Raw genomic sequence first — 16,171 nt, forward strand, 5'->3', positions numbered from 1 at the left:
GACACTCAGTAAAGACATTATAGGATAGCCAATACCACCTGTGTGAAGTTGCTTATGTATTAGAAGAACATGACCTACACATCACCAGTGAGGCAGAACTAAAGGATGAAATAATTTACACACCTGCTGTGGGTGTGGCTAGAGGTAAAGGGACTATGAAGATTAAGTCCTTGATTGCTTCCGTGGAAGTTTTCAGAGATCATTAGAGAAGAAGCACGCTCTCAGAGGTTAGTTGTGTCCAAAGGTGAAATCAAAACCTAGACTACAACTAATAAGAAAAACAGGACCATAAGAAAAGAAACATCTGAAAAGGCCTAGAAATTGTGAGGTAAGTGTATTTTGTTTTGTTTAGCCTTTTTCCAGAATGATTTTTAAAAGTTTTCAGGGTACTAAAAGTTTATTATTGATCCCAAAGCTCAGCTGAGGTACTTGCCAGAAGTTCAGACACTGTAGATAGAGACCAGGAAGTTTATGACACCTGTAAACCAAGCTAGATATGGAAGAAGAGAGGGGGAAGGTCACTGAAATTCAGGTCCATTTGCCAACATTTGGGAACTTTGATTCCCACTAACCTAAGAAAAGTGCTTAAAGTTTTTGTTTTTGTATTTGGTCTACATGATATTATTAATCAGACATTATTATAAATAAAGCACATGTGAAAAGCAAAAAGTAGGGACACCTGGCTGGCTCAGTAAGTAGAGCATCCGACCCTTGATCCTCGTGGTCATGAGTTCGAGCCTCACATTGGGTGTAGAGATCACTTAAATAAATAGAATTTTAAAAAAAGGAAAAGAGGGGCGCCTGGGTGGCTCAGTCGTTAAGCGTCTGCTTTCGGCTCAGGTCATCATCCGAGGGTCCTGGGATCCCACATTGGGCTCCCCACTCCGCGGGAAGCCTGCTTCTCCCTCTCCCACTCCCCCTGCTTGTGTTCCCTCTCTCGCTGTGTCTTAGTCAAATAAATAAATAAAATCTTTAAAAATAAATAAATAAATAAAGGAAAAGAAAGAAAAAAGTAGAATTCAGACTGGGAAAGAAGAGCTTGGAGATTTAATTCTAGCCTTCTCTCCCTTATGAATATGGGTCTTTGTCTCATTATAAAAATAACTCACCATACTCACTTAGAAAATAGAGAGGTTTTGTCTTTAATGTTTTCTTAGAGTTCTTTAGGAAAATTATATTCCCTCAGGACACTATATAGTATAAACACAGAGCTTGAAATACATAAGGAACTTTTATACTCTTAATGCTCTAATTTTAATCATTAAGGTAGTTCATGAGCTACTGATACCTCAGTTACTTTAGTTTTTGAGCAAGAAACACACTCCCCAAATTAAGAGAGTTGATACGTTGGTCTAAAGACTGTCAGGTCCTCAGGTTTTGTTGTAGACTCAAGTTTAAGGAATAGTCACAACTACATTCTATTTAGTATGAGTATTGGACCTGTCATGTCCGGCTTCTTGAGCAGTTTCATCGGCCCAGAATCACATGACAAGGCAGGATCACCAAATAGCAAAATCTTAGAATATGCCCAGGTCATTTTTACAGATGTATTTCCTGAACTGGACATGCATCTACACTGGTTAGACAAAAGCAGACTACTGGAGCAGACTTACTTCACAGTAGCCCGAGCAGGCCTGCTGCCAGCTGAATGGGCGAAGGAAACATTATGCAGATTTACTGAAGAACAGCTTCAGGGGATATGACACAGATATGGAATGCTGGGAAGCAACAGAAGTAAACTTGCAGCAATAACATAGGAGGGAGGGGGTATTTTATGCCAGGATGTTAGGTGACAAGGTATTATTAGACTTAGGCTGACCAAAACCATTTTTGTATAGGGGAGTATCAGCCCCTAGACTGGAGTAGGGCAAGAGTTTAATGGGTGGAGAGTATAGATGATTTGCCTGTGCAGCTCATTGATCAGGTATGAACCAGCCTTTACTCTTGTGACTTAATTAGCATGCTTTTAAAAAAATATTAAATATAATTAAGCAAAAGCAGGTTCACCTTGGACTGTGTAGAGGAATAGATGAGTTCCATGCACAACCCTTTACCTTAAGAAAATACATTTCTTAAGAAGAGGAATGGGGTAATTTGGAGCTGCAGAGAGTTAACTCTTCAAATGAAGTTTACAAGTCAATAAGTAGGGTGCCCTCAGTAGCTCTCTGATGAACCTTAAACAATCCCAGCTCACCGCTGGGTATTGCTATCGATTCTTCCTCTTCATGAGCACCAAATGAATCTAATTTATTTTAAAATACAAAGCTAGAAATAAAAAAGCATGATCAATTGAAAATGTGGTTGAATGTTCACCTGTTCTTATGCCTGCGATAATGTAGTGTTTTGTAACAAGACCAAAAAAATCTGATTCATTAGATAATGCTAAATGGACACTATTTCTTTATATGTGAATTGCATTGATTTTTCTGGGTTTTTTTAATGGAATGTTTCTAACAGATTATTATACTAAATCTGTTAAAAATAGATTATTACACTATCATGAGAAGGTAGTTCAATATCTTAGTGATACTTCTGACATTTCTAGAGCATTTATATAGTTAATTCAGTCAACCATTTAAGAAATAGAATACTGCCTTTTCAGGTACCTTATTCCATAACTTGAAATTAAGCCTGTGTTAAAAACTGTTCTGTGCTTCCCTCTTACTTCCGTTTCTTCCCTTTTGGGCTACAAGCTTCCTTAGGGAGGACGTGAGGGAGAACTGAGTTCTCACTTCAGCCAATAGAATTTAGAATTATATAGTGTTTACCTATTTTGCGTAACACAGGCCCACCCACACACATTATGAGGTGCTTAAGTGAAAGAACACTGAGCAGACAGCTATTCAGTGTGTGATTCCAAGTGTAATTGGGAGATGCTTTGATACTGTCTGGATTTTATCTACTGGTGAGAAGATTGTTTATCTAGCTAAGCTGATAGCAGTGGAATAAAGAGGTAGGTATTCTGTAGTTTATTTTAATTGTCACATTGTCAGTGCTTCAGGTTAAAGGTAAGGTTTTAAGAGGAATGATTTGAATCATAATCAGATTGCTTATGTTTAATTTTTTCACATTCAGCTTTAGAAGTGTTATGTATGAATTACATTTCCTTCTGTCTTAGAGAAAGGGTTGAATAAATCTCTAGCTCTGAGGCTTCTGTTTTTTTAGGGAGGCTTTACACTGTTAATCTCACCTCCATCAGTACTAAGAAAAATATCTACAGGTGTTTATTGCCTCTTGACTGTTGGTCAACAGAAACCTGAAAACTTCATGTGTAATATTTTTCCAATCCAAGCTAGTGTATGTAGGTTTTTTTTTTTTTACATGCTTTAGAACTTAATGTTGTCCATTGTTTTCTTTTGAATTACTAAATTTGTGAATTATGTTGCTCTCTGAAGAAAATTGTTTGGAAGCCAGAATGATGGTGCTGTCATTGTACTTTGGTTAGCTATTGACAGCTTATTCAGAATCTTGCTTTTTGACCATAAATCTCCTCTTGAGGTTCTCTCAAAGAGATCTAGGCCTTTGAGATAACTACAATTTACTATTTAGACATTTTCACAAGGTAGGGAAAAATTATAAAAAATTTTTTACAATATTGAGAGTCTTGCTTTATAAAGATTTTAAGTAATGTTCCTACCCTGAATGTTTTGTTGTTGTTCTTCTGATATGATGGGAAGAGATTTAATAATTTTAGATCTTAATTTTGATGAGATGGGACTCTTTCTGATATAAAATGAACAATCATAAGTTCCCAGTATTCTTTTCTAAAGCATTGTGTTTTCATTAAAAGAAAGGGTTATAATTGAGTTTTATTTTTCTTTTTATAGGAAATTTATTAAAAATTGAATCTTTTTGCTAGAATATTGACATGCTGCCCAGTAATGTGTGTGCATTTTTTGTCAGATTTTCTAATCTGTTTGTGAGGGGGAAGTATTCACTCTTGTACATGTATAAAATGGAAGTAACGAGAAAAGTTGCAAATTAGGAAAAATTGATCATAGTAATTTTGCATAATTGGGGTATTTATAATGTGATAATATAACAATAACAGAGTAGAGAGAGGAAATTTGTAAAAATACCTCAGCTGTATGTATGTATCATTTTCCTAATGAAAAGAGTTAAGTAGGAATACCACACTGAGTGATTTTGAATAATCACTCTGCTAAAAAATAGATGTTCTTAGCCTCCCACACACAATGTCTCTAAATTATTGCTATAAAAATTTATGGAGAAAACATTATGATTTGGTCAAAGAAAGATCAGCTGCTACTTTTGAGAACTTTTTGTGAACCAGAGAGAAAACTAAAATCCTCATAAGATGAACCTTCTTTTTGTTAGATGAATAATAGTTGTCATCTTTTAATAATGATCTCGTTCTATAGGTAGCTAACCTTACTGTTAGACACAGTATTGAAGATTCATTTGTAATTTGAATTTTCAACTACATTTTTCCCTTCCTTTTTAATAGAATTATTAATGGAATTATGAAACTATAAAAGAGTTAAAGTTAACTTCCCTATAAGAGCAAGGAATACATATACTAACTCTGACTTGACTTAGGTGTACTGTTTTTCCCCATTTTGAAAATCAAACATTTATACAACATTCAACCTTGACACTAACTGCAGTGATTTTTGAGGCCTTTGATTGTATTTCAGGGCCTGTTACATATTATGAGTAGTAGAAAACTAGAACTTCTGTGGTGTCAAAGTTATCTACCAGTAATAGATTATAAACATTTGTTTAGATACCAAGAAAAAAAGATCAGTCTCTGAGAAAATAAATATAAAATGTTGGAGCAGTATTATTAAGTATTAGTAAGACCTACTTTGTATGCCTAACTAAATACTTAGTGGGTATTTAGCAAGCACTTTAAAAAAAATTTTTTTTACATTACATTAGGTCCTTGAGAATCCCTGGTTTAACCCTCACAGTTTAAATAATTTTAAGAGACCCAAAAGTCTATGACTTATGTATATAGTGACTGAACCAAGCAGATTGCCCAATGTCCAAATCTCAAAGCCACTTTGTTGTTCTCATTCAGCCCTGGTGACAAAATCTATGAAGTATGGAAAATATTGTCACCATAGGTAGAGAAAATCATGTGCTACAGAATAGGTTTTGTAGATTCGAGAATTCATGAAGGACCCTAGATATAGCCCTCATGACTGTCAAGGGCCAGAATGCTCAGGTTTGGCCCTACACAGTCACAGCTTGGACTTTCAGTGTCTTCTCTAGTCTGAAGAAAACACTATCGTAATGAAGTAATCTAGTGAATAACTCAGGGAAGTCCTTGACTTTCTAGCTTTTCAAGATTTTATTTTTATTTTTATTTTTTAAAGATTTTTATTTATTTATTCGACAGAGAGAGAGACACAACGACAGAGGGAACACAAGCAGGGGGAATGGGGGAGGGAGAAGCAGGCTTCCTGCTGAGCAGGGAGCCGATGGGGGGCTCGATCCCAGGACCCTGGGACCATGACCTGAGCTGAAGGCAGACGCTTAACGCCTGAGCCACCCAGGCGCACCTCAAGATTTTACTTTAATGAAATGTATCAGAATTACAGTTTGATGCTGCTTTTTCCTAATTCTTCTTCCTCCCAGCTCCCCTTCTATTCCTTTTCATAAACTATTTAAGACAAGGATTCATGTGTGTAGGTGGACAGAACTCAGATTCAAACACTGTTAAAGATTTCAGTTACATGTAAATGTACATATATTAACTGAATTTATATGTATTAACTGACTTAATCCTCAGAAAAACCTAATGAGGTGTAGGCACTATTATAACCCTGACTTTATAGATAAGAAAAATAAATGTAAATACATTAATTCAGAAGCTATGATATTACTGCATATACAGAGTATTTTCTAATAAAGCCACCTACAGTAGATTAATAATGAAGTTGCCCTTCTGTGTCATAACTTTTTTTTTCTTTTTCTTTTTTCTTAAAAATCCATGAAGCATGGTTCTGCAAAATTCTAGTCAATGTGGGAAATGGGTCACTTTGGGTCTGGTATCACTCAGTCTGTTGAGTGGCCATACTTGAAGTAACAAACTTCTTGACCAACTGGCTGTGGATGGGCAGTTTCACATCAGAGAAAGGATGGGAGGCCTGGGAGGCTCTGTGACTTGATAGGACCAGCACAACGTGGAAATACTGTACCTTTAGGTTGTGAGAAGGCTGAAAGGAGGCCAGCTTTGAATCTTGAATTCATTTTAATGCCTGTTATTAATTTAAGGGGCTATTTTTTGTATTTCCTGTTTTTATTCTCTTTTTTACTTTTGATTTTGAAGTAATTTTAGCTTAAAAAAATTGGAAAACTAATTCAGCTAGTTTACATATATCCTTTACTCAGCCTCCTCTAATGTCAACAATCTAATCAGATTATATTTATCAAAACTAGGAAATTAAGGTTGGTACAATATGATTAACTAAACTATAGACCATATTCAAATTTACCCAGCTTTCCACTAATGTCCTTTTTCTGTTCTAGGATCCAGTTCATGATCCCATACCCCAGGCAGTTATTTCATCTCCTAATCCTATTCCAATCTGGGAGTTTTCCGGTCTCTTATGACTTTGGCACTTTGAAGAGTACTGATAGTTATTTTGTAGAATGTCTGTCAGTTTGCATTGGTCTGACGTTTTCTGGTAATTAGATTGAGGTTATGCATTTTTTGGTAACATACTATGGAAGCAATGTGTCTTTTGGTGCATCCTAATCAGAGGATACATGATATCAAAATGTCTTATTACAGATAATGTTATCCTTGATCGTTGGTTAAAATGGTGTCTGCCTGCTTTTACACTGGGAAGTTTCTGTTTTCTCCTGTATAATTAATGTCTTGGGGAGATATTTTGAGACTATTATTATTGCCTTTTTTATTATTAATTTATTTGAGAGAGAGAGCACGCGCACACAAGTGGTGGAGGGGAAGCAGAAGGAGAGGGACAAGCTCACTCCCCATTGTGTGCAGAGCCCGACTTGGGGCTCAATCCCACAAGATCCTGAGATGATGACCAGAGCTGAAATCAAGAGTCTGTTGCTAAACCAACTGAGCCACCCAGGCGCCCCTGTTGTTGCCTTTTTAAAAATGCATGTAACTTGGTCAGTGTTCCAATAAAAATAAGGACTAGAGAAAACCCAGGTTATTCTCTTTCTGGGAGTGATTTAACTGTCCAAAATAATTATTACATAATACTCTTTTTGGAAGGGCCCATAACCCATAAGATTAATATTGTTAACTGCTGGAATATAAAAAGATGACGATAGGCTCAGTGTTCCATTTTTTTTTATTTCATGGGTTAGTATACATTTAAAGTGGTTGGGGGGCGCCTGGGTGGCTCAGTCGTTAAGCGTCTGCCTTCGGCTCAGGTCATGATCCCAGAGTCCTGGGATCGAGCCCCGCATCAGGCTCCCTGCTCCACGGGAAGCCTGCTTCTCCCTCTCCCATTCCCCCGCTTGTGTTCCCTCTCTCGCTGTGTCTCTCTCTGTCAAATAAATAAATAAATAAATCTTTAAAAAAAATAAAAATAGGGGTGCCTGGGTGGCTCAGTCATTAAGCGCTGCCTTCGGCTCAGGTCATGATCCCAGAGTCCTGGGATCAAGCCCCGCGTCAGGCTCCCTGTTCCGCAGGAAGCCTGCTTCTCCCTCTCCCACTCCCCCTGCTTGTGTTCCCTCTCTCGCTGTGTCTCTCTTAGTCAAATAAATAAATAAAATCTTTAAAAAAATAAAGTTTGGAAAGAAACCATTTTATTCATTTTTTCCATGTTTAAATTTTATCCAAGGGACTTTTAAATTCAGCTTTAAACAATTAATTGAATTACTGAGAAAATTAAAATGGCTAGTCAGTATTACTTTAGTCCCATGTTGGGACAATAGCATGTAACATGTAGCCTGTAATAGGGAGCTTGAGTTGGAGCCTTAGTTTTCTTATCCATAAAGTAAGGGTTGTAATAGTTCCTACCTCATTAAGGTTGTTCTCGGGATTAAATCAGTCAATACATGTAAAGTGCTTAGAACAGTGCTTGGCACAGGGACAGAACCCATTAAGTTTTAGCCACTATGAAAAAAAAAAAGGTAGCATAAGCATGAGTTGACTGCCAGTGTTGAGTGCTGACTTTAGAAAATGATGGACTTTTCCATGAATATACTCTTATCCGATGTTTTTGTTCCAAATAGCTGTCAAATCCCACTGAATTTGCTGCTTTCTGCAGACTTTTGTTTGGGATTTTAGTGGTTAAACCTAAGGGAATTTCTAGTCTTGCTTTTTGAGAAGCATATTCTCATTTTAGGAACTTTGGTAATATGAAAGGGTTGCACACAGGCCAAGTATGGGCAGAGATAGTAAAAATGTTTGAGGCCTTATTTGTGTCTTTTAAAATACATTTCTGTGTGTAGGGAATTAAGTGATCATTTGAGGTCAGCTGATCAGGAATACTGCCCTGCAGTTTTTTCTTGGTTGTTACTTTTTAGAGAGTACATGAAGGCTTCTGTCCATAAGCTATCTTGACTTACTTCCAATATGTGTTTTTCTTTCCGATGGTACCAGGAATTTGCCTTAGTGAAATACCCTGCTTCTCATGTTGGGTTCCTGTCTCCCTTTCCATTTTTTAAACAACCATGCAAAGTCCACTTCATTTACTGAAGTTTTTATTGTTGGTCGCTACCAGGAAACAGGATTGACAAACACAGTGAGCAGTGAGGAAGTCACAGTTTCAAACAATCTCAAAAAACACTAGTCATAGTTGCATAGTTGTTACTAGTCTATATTGGAGTGTAACTTGTTTAGTTTATTTTACCCAGGTATACTTTCTAGTCTCTCTCCTAAATGATCCCATAGTAGGGGCATCCTATTCTTATTTAGGAATTAGTCCCAGCCAATGATGTATGGGATTTGATTTGCGGTATCAGAAAACCCAGGCTACTTAACTTCTAGGAGCCACAGTTTCTCCATTTATAAAATGGGGATAAATGAGTTAATATATGTTGAATTAATATATGGGTCTCAGTTCTAGCTTTGCCAGATATTACCTGTTTGGCCTTGAACCCAGTCAGTGGCCTTTCTGATTAACACACTCAGTTCCCTTATCTGGAAAATGGAGTTAATAAGACTTTTCTAATTCACAGGGCTTTTGTGAGGGTCAAATAAAATAACCTTATGTGAAAGCTCTTTGCTAATTAACATTCTGTGCAAGTGCAAGATAGACTTTAATCCAAGGTTGATTCAAGTTGACACCCCTTTTGATTTAAAAAGATTCCCCTATGCTTTCCAAAGCTTGCTTTTAATTTCTCCAGATATGGGCCCCCTAGGTCAAGAAGATATTTGCTTATCTGGCCTTCACAGGTTAGCCTTTCTCTAAATGTCAGACTACCCAGCACTGGCCTATAAGACTAGAGTGGCCACCCCAGCTCCAGTCCCTTTCCTTCCACCACTTAAGAGAGGCTGCTACAATATTAAAATATTTTAAATGCACAGAAATACTAATAATTAATCACCATCAAGGTAAGATGATAGTTCTTCAATTTTCACTTCCAGCCACTTACCGATTCTAATAAAACACTGAAACTACAGCTACCTTCAAAGCCATTGCCTTCACTAACACAAGGCTTAGTAATAACCATTTAAGACATCAGTATGATGAGGTAAGAAAGCAAACATTTATTAAATATCTTACTATGTGCCAAGCACTATGCCAAAAATAGGGGAAATTCCCCTCCTAAGAACAAGCTGTCATCCTCAATTTGAGATTAGAACAGTGGTTCTCACAGGGTGAAGGGTGGGAAGGTGGGACATTTTTGATCATCACAGCTAGGGATGCTCCTGGTACCTCTGGGGTGTAAAGGCTGGGAGTGCTGTTGAACCTCCTGCAGTGAACAGGCCAGCTACCCGACAATGTCAAAATATCAGTAGTGCCAAGGTTGAGAAACCCTAGTTTCGAGGAGCAAATACTGTCCGTGTGAAAGATGTTAACTGCTTTCCCATCAGGATGAAAATATGTTGTCCCTATAAGTAGTAGAATATCAGCATGTCATTTGGGCTGTCCCGATGGGAAAGACTAGGTGTTCGCACAGGGGGTGCCCTGTATTTTGGGAAGGGGAACACGGACTTCACTTCCTCCATTGCTGTATTAAAAAGTTTAAAGTCACTGACGGGCAGTATTGTAACGTCATATTCCTGCAGGCTCCATTGTTTCTTCTCTCCTTTCTTTCTTTTTATGGAAGAATGCTGCTTATTAATCCTGCTGATTGTGAAAAAAGGAAGAAGGTGATTAGATTTTCACTCTTATTATCAAGAAACTGCTATAAATTCACCTCCCTTCAATCATAGCTTAATTGGTTTCATAAAACGGCTCCACCACAAATATACCAAAACAGTTCTGTTTGAGTCATCCTTTTGAAATCAGCCAAAGGGGAACTCTAGTGTAGATGGGAATCTGTTTCATTAGAGATAATATATGCAGTCCACACCATTTTTCACCATAAAGAAGCATTTCATGTTTTAAAACATTTTCCTTTTTTCTTTTTTCCTCTGCAACCCTTTGTGCCTACTCACTTCCCCACCAAAATAGAAGTGTTTAAAAAGATTATGTAAACATCTATGTAAGATCAGTTTTGTTCTTTGTTTAGTATTTGTTTTGCTTCTTTTTATTTTTCAGGGCAGGAATTTTGTACTTGTGTTTAGTAGGTAGTAAGCAAAAGGCTGTGTGCAATGTAAATAAAAGAAAAAAACATGTTATGTTGAGGGAGCAATTTGAACGAAGATTGATTTCCCAGTTTTCCTTCTTTAAGTGAAACTGACAATTATATGTTATAGAAAGTCATTCCTTTGGGAAGAGTTGATACAAAAACAATTGTACTTCACTGGCCTTAAAGGCCAAGTACAATTGTTTTTGTATCAACTCTTTGATTAGAATCCTTTATCAGTCAAATTTAATGAGACTGTTTCTAAGAAATATATATTTTATGGCTCGTTTTTTATGTTTTCCAAGCCTACACAGAAAATAATATTCTTGAATGTGTTTCTTTAAAACAATTTGTTTAACTTGGGAAGGTCCCTGCTGATGAGAACATGCTTACTTTCTAAGGATCAAGCAGAGTTTTAAAATAATAGGTATTATAGAAAACAGCCTTATTATTAGTAGGATTTTTTGCTATCCTTTTTTTCCAGTCTCGGGTAGAATTAATGGTGCTATTTAATATTCTTTTTGTTAGATCATCACATTGGGAAAGAACTGAATATATGAGGTCAGACCAACTAACTTAATTGAATATCAACAGGTGGGGCCAGTAATTGAGGCATTAGAATATACTTTATATAGATACCCATTTCACAGTCTCAAGTGAATTTAGGAATGACTTTAGGAATTAATTTTGAAGAATTCTATATTTTATTCAGATTTTAAATATAGAGAATATACAAGGAGGGTGGGTACAGGAGCACCATCTAGCAACTTAGCTTTGTTACAGATTCTAAACCACTGTAAAAATCATGATTCTTCAGAACATGTAAAGATTCTAACAATTCTTTCCGACAAACACATGTAAACATGTATTAGAATTGCAATGAAAGGTTCCAGGAGAAGTAGTTGTCATAGCATATGTTATTCATAGTTTAAGAATTCCAGTTATAGATCATTGGTTATATGCCATTTTGAATTTAAGAAAACTGTTTATCTTGGGTCATTTAAGTGTATAAACAGTACTACTAAAGTGTTTCATTATTATAGGTTTCAGATTATTAGATACAGAAATAAAAGCCAAGTTTGAGTGTGTTCCTGTATTGAAACTTTGATATCACTGATAAAATATCCCAAAATCAGGCCTTCTAAGGGACCTAAGCAGAGTAAAAATAAGTATAATTGGAAATCTATTGTTTTTCTTGGCTAATTTGGCCAAGGTCTGTATGGTGGATATATGCTAGCCCTATCCCAGTTACTTGTCAAAGCTAAAAATTGTTCTTTTGCTATTGAGGTGATGGGACTAAGTCTATAGTCCTAAATGTACATTACTTATAAATTCTTATGTTAGAACCAGATGGTCTCGTATTTTTTACAGCTCCAAAATTCTCTTCATTCTACTTTAGTCTCATCATTTTTAGAGATGAGGGAACATTGCTTTGTTCAAAGAGAGCTAGAACTAGAACATAAGCTAATATTTGCTAGCCCTGCTATACACAAGTATCAGCCAAATATGGGCATTCACATTTATCACTTTCAGATTTCAGCCATATCTGTGTACTTACTGATACTATTTAATACTATTAAATTGACTTACCTCTTTAAATAAGTGTTTTTAAAAGGAACATTTTACTACTATAAATGGAGAATTATCACTTCCTAAAAATAGAAAGTAACTCTAAATGGGAGCACAAATCAAGACAAAGCCATATTATTAAAATTTAATTTAAACTTTAAATTTAGTTCTTGTTATTACATTTTTAATTCTTGCTATTCTTGGTCAGAAATGTATCAAAGCAATGTTTTTGTGTTTGATGGCGGTACCTTAATTGTCTAACAAGAAAAGCACAGTTAAAGCTTCTAATTAAGCTTTGCTTAGCTTTTTGTAATGGGATGCTTCTTTGAGGGGGGAGTAAAAGGGTATGAATTCTTGTTTGTATAGTAAAGTCTGATTTAATATAGATCAGAAGGTCTTGTAATATGGAACCAAAACTGTTCTTTGGTTAATTTGAATTTAATTTTTTTTTTTAAGAATTTATTTATTTATTTGACACAGAGAGACACAGCAAGAGAGGGAACACAAGCAGGGGAAATGGGAGAGGGAGAAGCAGGCTTCCCGCAGAGCAGGGAGCCCGATGCAGGGCTCGATCCCAGGACCCTGGGAACATGACCTGAGCCGAAGGCAGACGCTTAACGACTGAGCCACCCAGGCGCCCCTGAATTAATTTGTTTTAGAACTCTTAAATTTTTACATTGAAGGTTTTAGTTAGCTTCATATTATTTCTTTTTCTAAATGGAGGATATGATCCAGTATAGTTTATTTTACTGAAATAAAACATTTCTCTGGGGAGATGAGAAGATTTTATAGAGTATTTGTATGGAGGGATTGTGTTTTTTTAATAGTTCTTAAGCATGTTTTATTTATTTAAAATAATTTAATAAGTTTTTTAAATTTACTAACGATAAAAATTAGTGTGTCTCAATTGCTGGTTTAAATGTGTATGTCAGTTACAACGGATAAAAGAGGGTCAAATGGCTAAGCTTTTTCCTTTTACTTGTTCTTACTCATTGGGCTACAAATAGTCTGTGTTGCCTTCTCTCCAAAAGTGCTGCTATAGAGGCTGTATTTCACTGTACTATAGAAAAATACAAATAGGCATTTTTCATTCATTAGTTTCCTATGGAACTTGTTGATGGAAGTATAAAATCAGGAGACTGTCATGGGTTAGCTAGTAAGAGTTTTGTTGTGAAAAACCTTTGTAACAGGTCTAACAGGAAGACCATGGAGAGAACAGGTATAGGAAATAACTGGTCCCATTAAGCTGCTGATGAAATAATCATAATAGTATTATGGGGATTATTTATTGTAGCATTTTTTCTGGCTTATCAGAAATATTTTGTTTTTCATATGTGTGTCAAATTTATATTTCTTAATTAAGCTTTTTAATTTGGGATCATTGTAGATTCATATGTGGTCACAAGAAATAATACAAAGAGAGATTCTGTGTATCCTTTACACAGTTTCCTCCAATGGTAATATCTTGCAAAACTATAGTAAAATATCACAACCAGAATACTGACATTGGTAAAAATACAGAACATTTCCATCACCACAGGGGTCCTTTCTGTTGTCTTTCTGTAGCCATGCCCACTTCCATTTTACTCCCACCCCCTCCTTAACTCCTAGCAAGCATTTATCTGTTTCCCATTTCTATAATTCTGTCATTTCAAGAGTGTTACATAAATAGAATCATTTTTGTAACCTGTTGAGGTTGGCTTTTTTTACTCAACATCATTCTCTAGAGATTCAGCCATGTTATTTCGTATATACCAGTAGTGTGTTCCTTTTTATTGCTGAGTACTGTTCCACAACATGGATGTACCACAGTTTAATCATTCACTCAGTAAAGAACATCTGGATTGTTTCCAGTTTTTGGCTATTATGAATAAGGCTGCTATAAACATTCATGTACAGGTTTTGTAACATAAGTCTTCATTTCATTTCTCTAGGATAAATGCCCAGGTGTGCCATCTATAATTGTCCTAAATATTCCTTTACATATATTTGAAACCACATCAGACAGTGTTAATAATTTTTGCTTTGACTTTCAGACATACTGTAGAAATTCAAGAAAAGGAAAGCTTATTGTATTACCTGTATTTTTACTTACCATGTTTTTTCTTCTTTTCTGATGTTCCAGGGTTCTTTTATCATTTTTCTTTTTTTAAAAAATTATTTATTTATTTATTTATTTGAGACAGAGAGAATGAGAGAGAGGGAGCACATGAGAGGGGGGAGGGTCAGAGGGAGGAGCAGACTCCCTGCCGAGCAGGGAGCCCGATGCGGGACTCGATCCTGGGACTCCAGGATCATGACCTGAGCTGAAGGCAGTCACTTAACCGACTGAGCCACCCAGGCGCCCCTCTTTTATCATTTTTCTTAGAGAATTTCTGCTAGCCATTCTGATAGAGTAGATCTGTGGTAACAAATTCTCTTTAATTTTCCCTCACCTGAAACTGTCTTGATTTCCCTTCCATTTTTGCTGGGCATAGGATTCTGGGTTGACAGTTCTTTTCTTTCAGCACCTGAAAAATATATGCTACTTTCTTCTGGCTTCTGTGATGTATCTTGGCATGGAATTCTTCAGGTTTATGCTCTGTGAGGTTTGTTCAGTTTCTTGAATCTGTGGTTGTGTGGTTTCGCTTCCCAAATTTGGCAAGTTTCCAGCCAGTATTTGAATACTTTTTCAGCTCTACTCTCTTTCCTCTCTTTCTGGGTTCCAGTGATACAAATGTTAGATCTTTTGCTGCAGTCCCACAGGTCCATGAGGCTCTGGTCTTTCTTCATTTTCTTTTTCTTCCTTTCCTTTCCTTCTCTTCTCCTCCTCCTCCTTCTTCTTTTAGTCTGTTTTCCCTCTATTGTTCAGATTAAGTAATTTCTCTTTTCTGGTTCACTGATTCTTTATAATGTCCCTTTTATTCTGCTGATAAGCCCATCCTAAAAAGTGAGCTTATTTTAAATTTTTGTTTCTTTGTCCAGACTTTTTTTTTGGTTCCAGATATGTTTGCAGTTGTTTATTAAAGCATTTCACATTTTTATCATGATTGGTTTAAAATCCTTTTCAGGTAATTCTGATCTCTGTCATCTCAGCTTTTGTCTTTATTATCTTTTTGCATTGTCTTAAATCTTTCTAGTTCTTAATACAATGAATGGTTTCTGTTGAAACCTGGACATTTTTGTGTTATGTTCTGAGACTCTGGATGTTATCTACACCTACTGTTTCCAGTGTCTTTTTCTGTCACTGCCTTGGCTAGGGAATAGTGGCTGCCTCCTTATTACTGCCAAATAGACATAGAAGTCCAGTTTCCCTAGTCAGCCTTCATTGACACCCAAAGGGAAGGGAATCCTTGTTATTGACAAGTGAGTGTGGAAGTCCAGGCTCCCCTGACACTGCTAGAGTAGAGGTGGGGGCATGTTACCAACCAGCAGGGTGGAAGTCTTGGCTCCCTACTTGGCTGCCCTGACAATACCCTGGTTGGGGGCAGGGGGCTAGGTTTCTTCCTTACGGCCTCATGAGGTGGAAATCTAGGCTCCCCACTTGGCTCTTGCTTGTATAGGCAGTGGTAGGTCCAGTGTTTTCTGTGGTGTTTGGCTACAGTAGAGTGGTTATTGTCAAAAGTTATTTCTCTTGCTAAGGCAGCCCCTTTCTCATTCCTTTAACTAGAGAGAGCAAGCTTTTGGGTGGATTTTTTTTTTTTTTTTTTTGTCTCGGCCAGTTGACATTTCCAGGTTGCTGGATTCTTCAGCTCTTAATCTGGGATATATTAAGCATAAAGAAAACCCAGAGAAACTCAGCACTGTGTAATTCCTTGTGCCCCAAGGTCCCTAGCTGGTCTATCTTTTCTCTACTTTTCAGAGTCTTCTTATGTTTTATATATAATATCCAGAGTTTGTAGTTGTAGTTAGTGGAAATAATAGGGAAAAA

General features: G+C 36.5%; 1 protein-coding gene across 1 annotated transcript in view; it reads left to right on the top strand.

Moving 5' to 3' along the window:
* PELI1 (pellino E3 ubiquitin protein ligase 1) overlaps positions 1-16,171 on the top strand; it is a 58,489-nt gene that overhangs the window by 27,777 nt on the left and 14,541 nt on the right. The window lies entirely within an intron of this gene.

This window comes from Mirounga angustirostris, unplaced genomic scaffold, assembly GCF_029215605.1.
Source record: "Mirounga angustirostris isolate CCGP_5_RB_7025 unplaced genomic scaffold, mMirAng1.0.hap1 SCAF_10, whole genome shotgun sequence".
Classification (NCBI taxonomy): Eukaryota; Metazoa; Chordata; class Mammalia; order Carnivora; family Phocidae; genus Mirounga; species Mirounga angustirostris.